Source organism: Petromyzon marinus, chromosome 41, assembly GCF_048934315.1.
Source record: "Petromyzon marinus isolate PM22_M1 ecotype Great Lakes invasive population chromosome 41, UKy_Petmar_22M1.pri1.0, whole genome shotgun sequence".
NCBI classification, from domain to species: domain Eukaryota; kingdom Metazoa; phylum Chordata; class Hyperoartia; order Petromyzontiformes; family Petromyzontidae; genus Petromyzon; species Petromyzon marinus.
In genome coordinates this window covers 5,661,591-5,673,969 of record NC_133707.1, presented here as the reverse complement: position 1 = coordinate 5,673,969, position 12,379 = coordinate 5,661,591, and the positions used below count along the sequence as shown (strand labels likewise).

General features: G+C 53.1%; 1 long non-coding RNA gene across 1 annotated transcript in view; it reads left to right on the top strand.

Annotated features, from left to right (window-relative positions):
* The first annotated feature begins 3,761 nt into the window (after window positions 1–3,761).
* LOC116950986 (uncharacterized) overlaps window positions 3,762–12,379 on the top strand; it is a 47,742-nt gene continuing 39,124 nt past the window's right edge. The window contains exon 1 of the long non-coding RNA XR_004404098.2: window positions 3,762–4,851. This is a non-coding gene — a long non-coding RNA (uncharacterized LOC116950986). The remainder of the gene's footprint in view (window positions 4,852–12,379) is intronic.

Genomic DNA, 12,379 nt, shown 5'->3' with positions numbered 1-12,379 from the left:
ATCCAGTATTCGTGAGTTCTCACTGAGCGCAGTTAATTTTTTTTCATGTTTGCCAAATTTAATTGGGTATTATTTAGGTCGACGAGAAGCTCATTGAGAAGCCCACTCGGACAAATCTGATCCAAATTGGCGATTTAAATGCGGTTATTTGTTTTCGGTTGTCACGATTTAGCGATTGGTGAACCCTGCACAGTTGGGAAATGTCCCACTCAGACGCCCGATGCACGTCGGCCGTAAATCATTTACGGTCACATCGCGCCGACACGTCGCCACAAGTGCCTCTTACAAAACGGAGAATAATAATAATTATTTAAACCTCACAGCATGCCCAGCCCGAAAATGTATCTCTAAATAGCGTGGGAAATCATAGTCGCCCACGGCCAACTGCATCTGAGCGAGTTATCCATAATATAGATGTGTGGGTTAGATCGCGTAAAATACAAAAGTGTCGTTAAACCCGCCCGACACAGCCAATTAGTAAGATTCGTCACGTTTAAAAACAAAAACAAAACTTCTCTACAAGTTGCTGTAAGCAGTTTAACACGGAGACGGCTGTCGCGACCAATATTATTCATAAGTATAAATGTGTCGTAACCCTCCACCACCCGACGCAGCACGTAAACAACCCGCGCCAATTAGTTACTACTTAAGTCCACCGGTGCGTTGCGCAACTCCCCGCGACCGGTTGCAGAGATGTCCGCGCATATGAGCGATTCAGTTGTGTGGAAACAAAGCTGAGCGACTTGATCGCTGAGGTGTGGACCGGGCTGAATAAAAACATATCCGAGATCTTGTAAAGGAATTAAGTGTGTCTCCCCCCTCCCCCAACTCCCAACAATATTAATCTATTACAATTGTGCTTTTGCCATTGTGTAGTCATGAGCAGAAGCGCCCACCGCTCTGCGTCAGCAAACAACGCTGGAGGATCATCGTCGACAGCGCGGTGGAAGAATTTTCGAACGAGCCGGCGAAGTGCCCACCACTCGCGCTCCACGTGGACACCGCGCTGCGAAGTGATTGCGTCCGCGTGATCGCGGCGCAGCTATTGCTGCTGTTTGTTGTTGTTGTTATTGTCGTCGTCGTTGTTTGTTGTTGATGATGCGAAAAGAAACCGCCGCCAAATAGCTTTTCCCATTGACCCATCAAATATTTACGTGCCCACGTTCTGTGATTCAGCCGCGATGCCGCAACGGCGAAGCGATCCGTTTCATAATGAGAATAGAGCAGCCGTCCCTTCGACCGCGCGGGTGAGTGCATTTGCGAGACGAGACAAGGACCCCCACCCCCACCCCCCCCACCGTTTAGCCTTAACACAGTCTGTATTTTCAAATACAGAGATGTATCGGAGCGCATTCAATGTTTCTCCCGATGTGATATTCTCTATAAATCATGCATTCTTAGATACCATTTCTCATAAGAGCTAACACCTGAACCTTGCTATTGTACAGAGATGTGATCGGAGCATTTCCATCCTCTTTGATACCCCAATTTTTAGGGCGAACGTCTCAAGAACAAATAGGCCGGGGAGTGGGGAGACCCTTTGTATTACCGAGGGCCAAATATGACTCTCAAATACATTTTGGTGGGCATCGAAACAAAGGCAAAGATCCCCCGTATAGTCTTAACAGACTGTTGGGGCAAGCGCTTTTAGCGAGCACTTCTGACGGCCGGCACGGCACACGAGGGGGTGGGGATCAGCACCACGCCCGGCCGCCTTTGTCTCCCCAATGGTCGATGTTTACACACCGCACCAGGTGCTCATTTTAAGGCTGAGTCGACCTAGGGGAGAACCAGGAGAGGTTCAGATATAATCGTCACTGGTGTTGGCCGTGAGCGGGAATCGAACTCGGGTCGCTGGGTTCGTAGCGCAGCGTAGCGCTAACCGCTACACTACCGTGCTCACACACACAGACACTTCAATTACAAGCCGGCGAGCCCATCAGTAAAGTGAGCCTCAACAATATTTTTGTTGTTTGATTGCTCGCCACAGCTATCGTGAGTGGCGAAGTGATGTCTGCACCAGTCCTGCCCCCTGTTCAACCCTCTCTGCCTTTCACCAACCCGCACTGATCAGACAAAGATCAAACCGTACAACCTTAACAGAATGTCGGCGCAAGGCACTGGCAGAGAGGCACTGTCTGACCCCCGGTTTCAGTTTTCAGTTTTCAGTTGATTTATTTCGGTATAGCCCTGTGAGCCATTCGGCTCTTGAATCGGGTGCAACCACAACAAACAAAAATAACAAAAACACGAACAAGAAAAACATCTTAAAGTGACTATGTGACTGTGCAAACAGAAAATCCATGAAAAAAACAGCAAAATATTTCTGAAAAAATCACCGTACACCACCAACGCTGTGTGCAAAAATCCCAGTGGGATACAAGTCAAACAACAACAACAACCACAATAAAACTTAGATTAAGGCCATCAGTCTAACTCCGTACTACAACAAAACAAACATGTCCAAACCAAAAAACGTTTTCGAAATCACCAAAAAAAATAAAGCCATAATTGCAACGTAACAGTGATCACAGGGACTGTGACCGAATTATTACAATAAACTACGTAAATAACATGTAACACCAAATCCTAGAGCCATAGCTGGCTGCATGAGTCACTCCACAAGAACACGGTTGCACCTCTCCATGTTGACGAATCTCCTTCGATCTTCTCGTGCCAGGCTTTTCTTCCTGCAGCGGGCAATAAACATCGTGACTGACATGTAAAAGGCGCACTTCATCCTAGGATCTAAGTGCGCCGCGCACGAGTCCCAGAGCCAACTGGTCATACGTGGGAAGTGTAGGCCAGGAGAAGCACGTGAGTCTCTCGAGAGGACGTAATCAAGGTGAGTGACCTCGCCTTGCGTGACCACCACGGGTGACAGCGGGCGTTCCATAGCCCTGGCGCAGCGCATGCAAAGGCTCGGTCATCCCAGGTGCGGATTCTAGTTCTCGGCGCACTGAGCAGATGCACGTGAGCGGTTCGTCGAGGTCGTGACGGTGCGTGCGAGTGAATCAGCTGCTGTGGCCCGCTTTCCGAGTGACCTCTGCCTCTCTCTCTCCACAGCCTTCGAACCATCGCCGTCACCACGTCCCACGCGGACGACTTCTCAACCACGCCGTCTTCGTCAGTCTCAACCTCCTTCCCCTTGCGTCGCCGTTTGTCGATACTATGAGCCCTTCTCTACATCGATGTAGGCTCCATTAATGCGTGGGGCAGGTGGTGCGTTTGCCATTCGTCTCAGTCAGTTAGCTCATAACACACCCGGGCATGTCTCGTGGCCCGCGAGCCTTTTCACACTTCACGTGGCCTCGAAGTGCACCTAGCCTGGCACAAGCAACCATGGTGACGTCACAGCCACTTAGTGGAGAATGGCAGCTGTTGCAGTCCAATGTGACTCAGCTTGAATTCACAGAGCGAGAGAGGGCTGTTGTGCCCTTGCGTGTGCGTGCGTGAGTCTCATGCGTAAGTAGAAAATGCTCTTAATTTACAGTTCACTTTTTGCGCCATCAACAAGTGTCATTGACCGTAACGTCACGTATTAAATATAAATTGTTACTCTGTCAAGGCCACGGTGTTAACGCTGAATGTCTTGAGTGGGTTTGTTGCTGTTGTTAAATGCGCTTTTGCACCGCTGGCAATGCAGCAGCAGTAGCAGCAGTAGCAATAATAAGAATAATTATTATTCAAATGTATAATTGCCCATTTCATCCTAGGATCCCGAATGCGCAACGCATGAAAATCAGGAAAAAAAAAAACAGAACCAGGGGGGTAACCGAGGGAACTAAAGAGGCAAGGCCACTTTAAAAAAAAATGGGGTTTTCAAAAGAGACTTGAATCTATCTACCGACTCCAACTGCACTGATTTCAAGTGGCAAAGTGTTCCGTAGCGTGGGTGCCACGCTAACAAAAGCCCGCTCGCCGAAAGAGCGCTCGGGTGAGTGATCTGACCGACTCATTCACTCAGGAGAGGGACAAATCTCGTATCTACGGCAGCAGCAGAGGCGTGTTACACGCCGCGGAGCTAACGTGGAGATGCGGCAGAATAGGAAAAGTTGATCACGGAGAAAGCGAGGAATTCATTTTGGGGCTGATGACTTTTTCTGTTGTTGTTTTAAGCCCAACTGAAGTGCGTAGCTCAAATCTCCTGCTGCAAGAATTAACAAACAAACAAAAAAAACAAATCCGAACAAGCCTCGCTGCATTATTCACGAGCAATGTGTGCACGCGCATACACACACACACAGTTTGAGAATAATTGGCGGGATTTGTTTAACGCGTGTAATAATAATAATATATAATACACGTGTAATAATCTCAGCTGTGGTATCCTTTCATTTTTAATGCGCTACGGAAGAAACCTCCACCCCCCCCCCCCTCACTTTTTTCTCCTTCGAAATATGTTCTAATGCAAAGGCTATTATTACATCGCTGGGCAAGTGATTAGTTATGCAGAATGCAGCGTGTAACCCGTAGCAGCTCGGGCACATTGCCCCCTTTTTTTGTTGCATGCGCTACGGGGACACGGCCAGCATTGAATGGACGGCGTCACGAGAGGGCCCACGGCCAGAGAAATAAATGAAGGCGCTGGGCACGAAAAAAAAAAAGACGCTAAAAACAGAGAGGGAGAGGATACAAATTTGGCGGGAAAAAGAGTCGAGATGACATATAGACAGCAAGTCCTCGCATCTACGGGTTAGATGCTTTCCCGAAAAGCGCCGCGTCAGGGCAAAAAACGCGTTCAAGCCGAGACATTTTCCTCAGAAACAATGCAGATGATCAAACTTGGGCGAGACACGATGTACCGCTACTACGCACGCGCAGCGAGATGGAGGGAACAAATAACTCAAGGTACTCCGCCTCGTTACTGCATCATTCCGCGTACCGTATTGTACCGCTCAGCCGCGCAGCTCAAGGAAAGTAGTTCGTCGTCGACTGCTCAGAAACCGCGTTATAACGGCGCACGGTCCACGCTATAACGGTGCACGGTCCACACTATAACGGAGCACGGTCCACGCTATAACGGAGACGGTCCACGCTATAACGGAGCACGGTCCACACTATAACGGCGCACGGTCCACACTATAACGGCGCACGGTCCACACTATAACGGTGCACGGTCCACACTATAACGGAGCACGGTCCACGCTATAACGGCGCACGGTCCACGCTATAACGGGGCACGGTCCACACTATAACGGGGCACGGTCCACACTATAACGGAGCACGGTCCACACTATAACGGCGCACGGTCCACGCTATAACGGCGCACGGTCCACACTATAACGGTGCACGGTCCACACTATAACGGTGCACGGTCCACGCTATAACGGCGCACGGTCCACACTATAACGGCGCACGGTCCACGCTATAACGGTGCACGGTCCACACTATAACGGTGCACGGTCCACGCTATAACGGCGCACGGTCCACACTATAACGGCGCACGGTCCACGCTATAACGGCGCACGGTCCACACTATAACGGCGCACGGTCCACGCTATAACGGTGCATGGTCCACGCTATAACGGCGCACGGTCCACACTATAACGGCGCACGGTCCACGCTATAACGGTGCACGGTCCACACTATAACGGAGCGGTCCACACTATAACGGTGCACGGTCCACACTATAACGGGGCACGGTCCACACTATAACGGCGCACGGTCCACACTATAAGAGCACACGGTCCACACTATAACGGTGCACGGTCCACGCTATAACGGCGCACGGTCCACACTATAACGGCGCACGGTTCACACTATAAGAGCACACGGTCCACACTATAACGGTGCACGGTCCACGCTATAACGGTGCACGGTCCACACTATAACTGTGCACGGTCCACGCTATAACGGCGCACGGTTCACACTATAAGAGCACACGGTCCACGCTATAACGGCGCACGGGCCACACTATAACGGCGCACGGTCCACGCTATAACGGCGCACGGTTCACACTATAAGAGCACACGGTCCACGCTATAACGGTGCACGGTCCACGCTATAACGGAGCACGGTCCACGCTATAACGGTGCATGGTCCACGCTATAACGGCGCACGGTTTACACTATAATGGAGCATGGTCCACGCTATAACGGCGCACGGTCCACGCTATAACGGAGCACGGTCCACGCTATAACGGTGCACGGTCCACGCTATAACGGCGCACGGTCCACGCTATAACAGAGCACGGTCCACGCTATAATGGTGCACGGTCCACGCTATAACGGCGCACGGTTCACACTATAAGAGCACACGGTCCACGCTATAACGGTGCACGGTCCACGCTATAATGGTGCACGGTCCACGCTATAACGGCGCACGGTCCACGCTATAACGGCGCACGGTCCACACTATAAGAGCACACGGTCCACGCTATAACGGCGCACGGTCCACACTATAACGGTGCACGGTCCACACTATAGCGGCGCACGATCCACGCTATAACGGAGCACGGTCCACACTATAATGGAGCACGGTCCACACTATAACGGCGCACGGTCCACACTATAATGGAGCACGGTCCACACTATAATGGCACACGGTCCACACTATAACGGCGCACACGGTCCACGCTATAACGGAGCACGGTCCACACTATAATGGAGCACGGTCCACACTATAATGGCACACGGTCCACACTATAACGGAGCACGGTCCACACTATAATGGCGCACGGTCCACACTATAATGGAGCACGGTCCACACTATAACGGTGCACGGTCCACGCTATAACGGAGCACGGTCCACACTATAATGGAGCACGGTCCACACTATAATGGCGCACGGTCCACGCTATAACGGCGCACGGTCCACGCTATAACGGAGCACGGTCCACACTATAACGGAGCACGGTCCACACTATAACGGTGCACGGTCCACACTATAACGGCGCACGGTCCGCGCTATAACGGCGCACGGTCCATGCTATAACGGAGCACGGTCCACGCTATAACGGCGCACGGTCCACATTATAACGGCGCACGGTTTACACTATAATGGAGCACGGTCCACGCTATAACGGTGCACGGTCCACGCTATAACGGCGCACGGTCCACGCTATAACGGAGCACGGTTTACACTATAATGGAGCACGGTCCACGCTGTAACGGAGCACGGTCCACGCTATAACGGTGCACGGTCCACGCTATAACGGCGCACGGTCCACGCTATAACGAAGCACGGTCCACGCTATAACGGCGCACGGTCCACACTATAACGGCGCACGGTCCACGCTATAACGGCTTACGTTCTGCATTATAACGGTGCGTGTCGTGCGTTATAATCGCGGGTATTGTGCATTAAAGGCGCGCTTTCCACATCATAAAAGTGCGCGTTCCGCGTTTTAATGGCACGTTGTGCATTATAACAGTTCCCCACTTTAACGGCGTGCATTCTGCGTTATAATGGTTCAGCGTTATAACAGCTCCCCTTTATAACATGATGTGCCTTCCACGTTACAACAGGGGGCGCGTTCCGCGTGGTGCTAAAAGCGTTCCCCTGTGGAACAACCGTGTTGCAGCGAAAGCGCGTTTTTAGTGTGGGGACTTGCCATCAGGGGGTGTTCGTAAGTCGGGTGTTCGTAAGTCGGGTGTTCGTAAGTACAGTCGTTCGTAAGTCAGGTTGTGACTGCCTGCACACGCACGTGCGCGTAAACGTGGACACACGTGCGCACGCACCGCCGCTCAGCGCCGTACGATCCAGACGGAACGTGCGAGGCAAGAGAGGGGCAGACTCACGCGGCTTTCGCACAGACACAGCAGCTGCAGGGACGTGCTCCTTGAGCGGCACGGAGAGACAATACCCGGGTGCATTAAATATTCAGAAGACATATGGCGGGTGTGTTCGTGGAACAGAGTGAGTGCCTCTGTGGGTTGTGAACACGTTTAAATTGTTGTTCAGTGGATGGGAATTATACGTATCTCTTTTTTGTTTTACGTCCTTAACTGTGAATGCGTTTTTGCTTCAGTGATGGTATATATATTTTAAATTATTTCGAGGGACCGTCTCAAATGTGATGAATTGAGACTTTTTTATATTTATATGGTGCATTGTAATATATTTATGCATATTACTTAAGTAAGATGTAAAGATTCAGCTTCGTTGAGCTTTTTTAAAAGATCGTCGTGAAGACGAATTCACATATTTCAATCCAATATGCATATTTAATACATATACATGGTATATGTAATATCCATATTTAAATGCATCGGTGAGAAACGAGAATACGTTTTATTCCTACTGCGTAGATTTTGACGGTTGTGCCGTACGGCTTTCTCGGTCGTACTGTTCGGCACGATGTCCGACGTTCTGCTCCACGTGCCAGGATCCCTTCTTTAAATCAGTTCCTGAATAAGCTCCCAGCACGTGGATGAAAACCGTAGGGCATCATCCCAAGGCAAAACGCGGTCCAACCCGACAACGCACCTCCGACTAACGCGGTTGGCTACGTAAGGCACGAAAGAAGTTCAACATACATCCATAGGATGGCTGATGCCCTTCATTTATATAAGGACAACATACGGGATATCCAGACCTTGTTTTTTTCATCTCCAGAGGATCATTTAAATGTTTGACCGATACCGTACTGACTAAAACTCAACACTTCTGTCAACAACACGTATGCATATGTAGTGGTAGACTTCACTCGGACAACTTTGTTCTTTTCTCCAACACCACTTTATTTACAACTCTCCGCATTCCGTCGATGGCTCCACAGTTCCTCTGATTGCCACGGCTCGCTCGCCGCACTCTGCCCGTCTCGCTCGCTCCGCTTCCTCCCCTGTCTCTCGCTGTCTCCATCCGTCGCTCGCTGTCTCTGTCTCTCTCTCCGTCTCTCTCTCTCTCCATCACTCGCTGTCTCTGTCTCTCTCCGTCTATCGCTGTCGCTTTCTCTCTCTCACCGTCTCTCGCTGTCTCTGTCTCTCTCACCGTCTCTCGCTGTCTCTGTCCCTCTCTACGTCTCTCGCTGTCTCTATCTCTCTCTCTCCGTTTCTCGCTGTCTCTGTCCCTCTCTACGTCTCTCGCTGTCTCTGTGTGTCTCTCTCTCTCTTCGTCACTCGCTGTCTCTCTCTCCGTCTCTCGCTGTCTCTCAATCTCCGTTACTCACTGTCTCTGTCTCTCTCTGTCTCTCGCGGTCTCCGTCCCTCTCCGTCTCTCTACGTCTCACTCTGGTTATCTCTCCCTGTCTCTCTCTGTCTCACTCGCCGTCTCTGTCTCTCTCCGTCTCACTCTTGTCTATCTCCCCCCGTCTCTCTCTGTCTCCGCTTCCCTCTGTACTCTCTCTCCGTCTCTCTCTGTCTCACCCCGCTTATCTCCCTCTGCCACTCTCTGTCTCACTCGCCGTCCTTGTCTCTCTCTGTCTTGCTCCGTCTATCTCTCCCTGTCTCTCTCTCTGTGTCTCTGCTTCCCTCTGTATCTCTGTCGCTCTCTGCTAGTCTCTGCTCGTCTCCCTCCACTGCTAGCTGCTCCGTCTCCTATGTCTTCTCCCCGTTCTCTCCCACCTGCGTCGTTCCGGCCCTAATCACAACTCCCCTCTGTCTTCCCGTCTCCCCCTTATATCCCCGGTCTCTTTACTCACCAATTAATTAGCCACGTGCCCCCGATGCCCCGCGTCCTCCTGCACCTGTTGCCTGCCTCCTCTATTCCCAGACATTCCTGCGCCCGACATGACCCCACTGACAATCACTCACGCGTCTTTACCATTGTCCCCTGTATGCGCGTGTTACTCCACTACATCACCCCCCCCCCCCCGTGATGAAAGAATTAGTCATCCCGGCTACAACAACAATCCGACATCCGAACAGTGGTGAGCAACAATAACATCACACAACAATTAACAACAATGGCGTCGCTTAATGACATGTGTACAGCAGTCAAACGAGGCGTATTTTCAATGGAAAGTCCTTCCTCGGGAGCGGGTTCCAGCGGCCGGCCCATTACCCCTGAATGGGTCAACATTGGACAAGGGCGGGGAACGCTCCCTCGTTAACCCGGGGCTGCGTCCTGTCTTCGACGCGTGCCCTTCCTCGTTACAGCGATCATCCGCCGGCGTGATCGCACCCCGCTCCTGTGCGTCCCGGGCCGTCTCCTGAGGTCGCGGCTGGCCAGCCGGCTTCCGGCCAGAAAATCTGCCAGAACACTTCCTCCGAGTTAATAGGGGCGGTCCTGGGAACCTCGGAGCGGGGAAAATCCTTGGTTGTAGTTGCTCGGCGCCCTTGGAAGACCGCCTCTGCGCCGCCAGCAGTCGCGGGCGAGGTGTCCTCTCCGTCCGCACTCGTAGCACGCCCGCTGCGCGCCACCTCCGTACACCGTGGGGCGACGTGGCATGCCCGCAGGCGGCAATCCGGCCGCCGCTGCAGCCGGCGGCGGCACCTCCAGCTCCACCGCGCTCCCGGACACGGTGGCGCTCACCATCAGAGGCTGTGCCACCGTTGGTTCATCGCGGAGGTCCAGGTTGACTTGGATGTTCCTGGCGATCTGTAGAGATGACACGTCGTCGTCGTTGTTGCTGTCGGGCAACGAAAGGACGACGCATAGCTGCTTCGCCAACAGCAATAGCTTCTCCTGGAGGAGAGAGTCCAGGGCCTCCTGGTCCATCGCCGTGTAGGCTGCTTGCGCGAGGGCCAACAGCGCGCTGCGGAACGCGAGGGGAGATTCCGTGTCCTCCCGCTTCCTTTGCTGGAATCTACGTTTGGCGACCGAACGCGGCTCGTACACGACCCGCCAGTGTCGACCGGACGGCGGCCAGAATCCCGTTGAACGTCGCTAGCGAGTCGTCGTCGAGGGCAGTCGGCAGGGCCCGCAGCGCGTCACTCTCAGTCCATTCGAGTGATTGATACGCCGCTCGGAACCGTCGCGTGAATGCCGTCCAATCGCCAACCTTGGCCTTGAAGCGTTAGGCGTGAAGCCGCAGTTTCGAACCCGAGGCTGATGCCCCATCGGCGTCCGATTCCGCTGGCAGCGCCGCGGAGGGTGCGGCTCCGTCGTCGGCGCGTTCCGGCGGCGGGGGAACGGCTGCAGGACGGCTTGACACCGTCAGCAGCGCCCGATCCGTCGCCATAAAGCGGTCGAACGCCTCCGTCAGCGTTGCCAGCCTGGCCTCCCACTGGGCCATGAGGACGCTCCATTCACGCGCCGGCCCCGGGGTCTCGGCCCCGCTCGATCCGTCCTCCCGCCCCGCAGACACCTGGTCGACCAGGTGTCTGCGGGGGAGTAACACCTTCTTGTCCGGACGCGGGAATCACGTCCACGTCATTGCTGTCGTCAGACGAGTCCGTCGGCATGTTCTTTCTCTTGGCCCATTTCTTTGACATGTCGGCGTGGCTCCGTAGTCACATCTGACACCAAATGTAGTGGTAGACTTCATTCAGACAACTTTGTTCTTTTCTCCGACACCACTTTATTTACAACTCTCCGCATTTCGTCGATGACTCCACAGTTCCTCTGATTGCCACGGCTCGCTCGCCGCGCTCTGCCCATCTCGCTCGCTCCGCTTCCTCCACTGTCTTTCTCTGTCTCCCTCCGTCGCTCGTTGTCTCTGTCCCTCTCTCTCTCCGTCACTCACTGTCTCTGTCTCTCTCCGTCTCTCGCTGTCTCCGTCCCTCTCCGTCGCTCTACGTCTCACTCTGGTTATCTCTCCCTGTCTCTCTCCATCACTCGCTGTCTCTGGCTCTTTCTCCATCACTCGCTGTCTCTGTCTCTCTCTCCGTCACTCGCTATCTCTGTCTCTCTCCGTCTCTCGCTGTCTCCGTATCTCTCTCCATCTCTCGCTGTCTCCGTCTCTCTCCGTCTCGCTACGTCTCATTCTGGTTATCTCTCCCTGTCTCTCTCTGTCTCACTCGCCATCTCTGTCTCTCTCCGTCTCACTCCGTCTATCTCCCCCTGTCTCTCTCTGTCTCCGCTTCCCTCTGTACTCTCTCTGTCTCTCTCTGTCTCACCCCGTTTTTCTCCCTCTGTCTCACTCGCCATCCTTGTTTCTCTCTGTCTTGCTCCGTCTATCTCTCCCTGTCTCTCTCTGTGTCTCCGCTTCCCTCTGTATCTCTGTCGCTCTCTGCTAGTCTCTGCTCGTCTCTGCTTGTCTCCCTCCACTGCTAGCTGCTCCGTCTCCTATGTCTTCTCCCCGTTCTCTCCCACCTGCGTCGTTCCAGCCCTAATCACAACTCAACTCTGTCTTCCCGTCTACCCCTTATATCCCCGCTCTCATTACTCACCAATTAATTAGCCACGTGCCCCCGATGCCCCGCGTCCTCCTGCACCTGTTGCCTGCCTCCTCTATTCCCAGACATTCCTGCGCCACCTTGCCCTTGACAACAACCCCAGCCAATCACAGCTGTCCATCGCTCCCCAGCTTTATTGGCCCATCATTACCTCACCG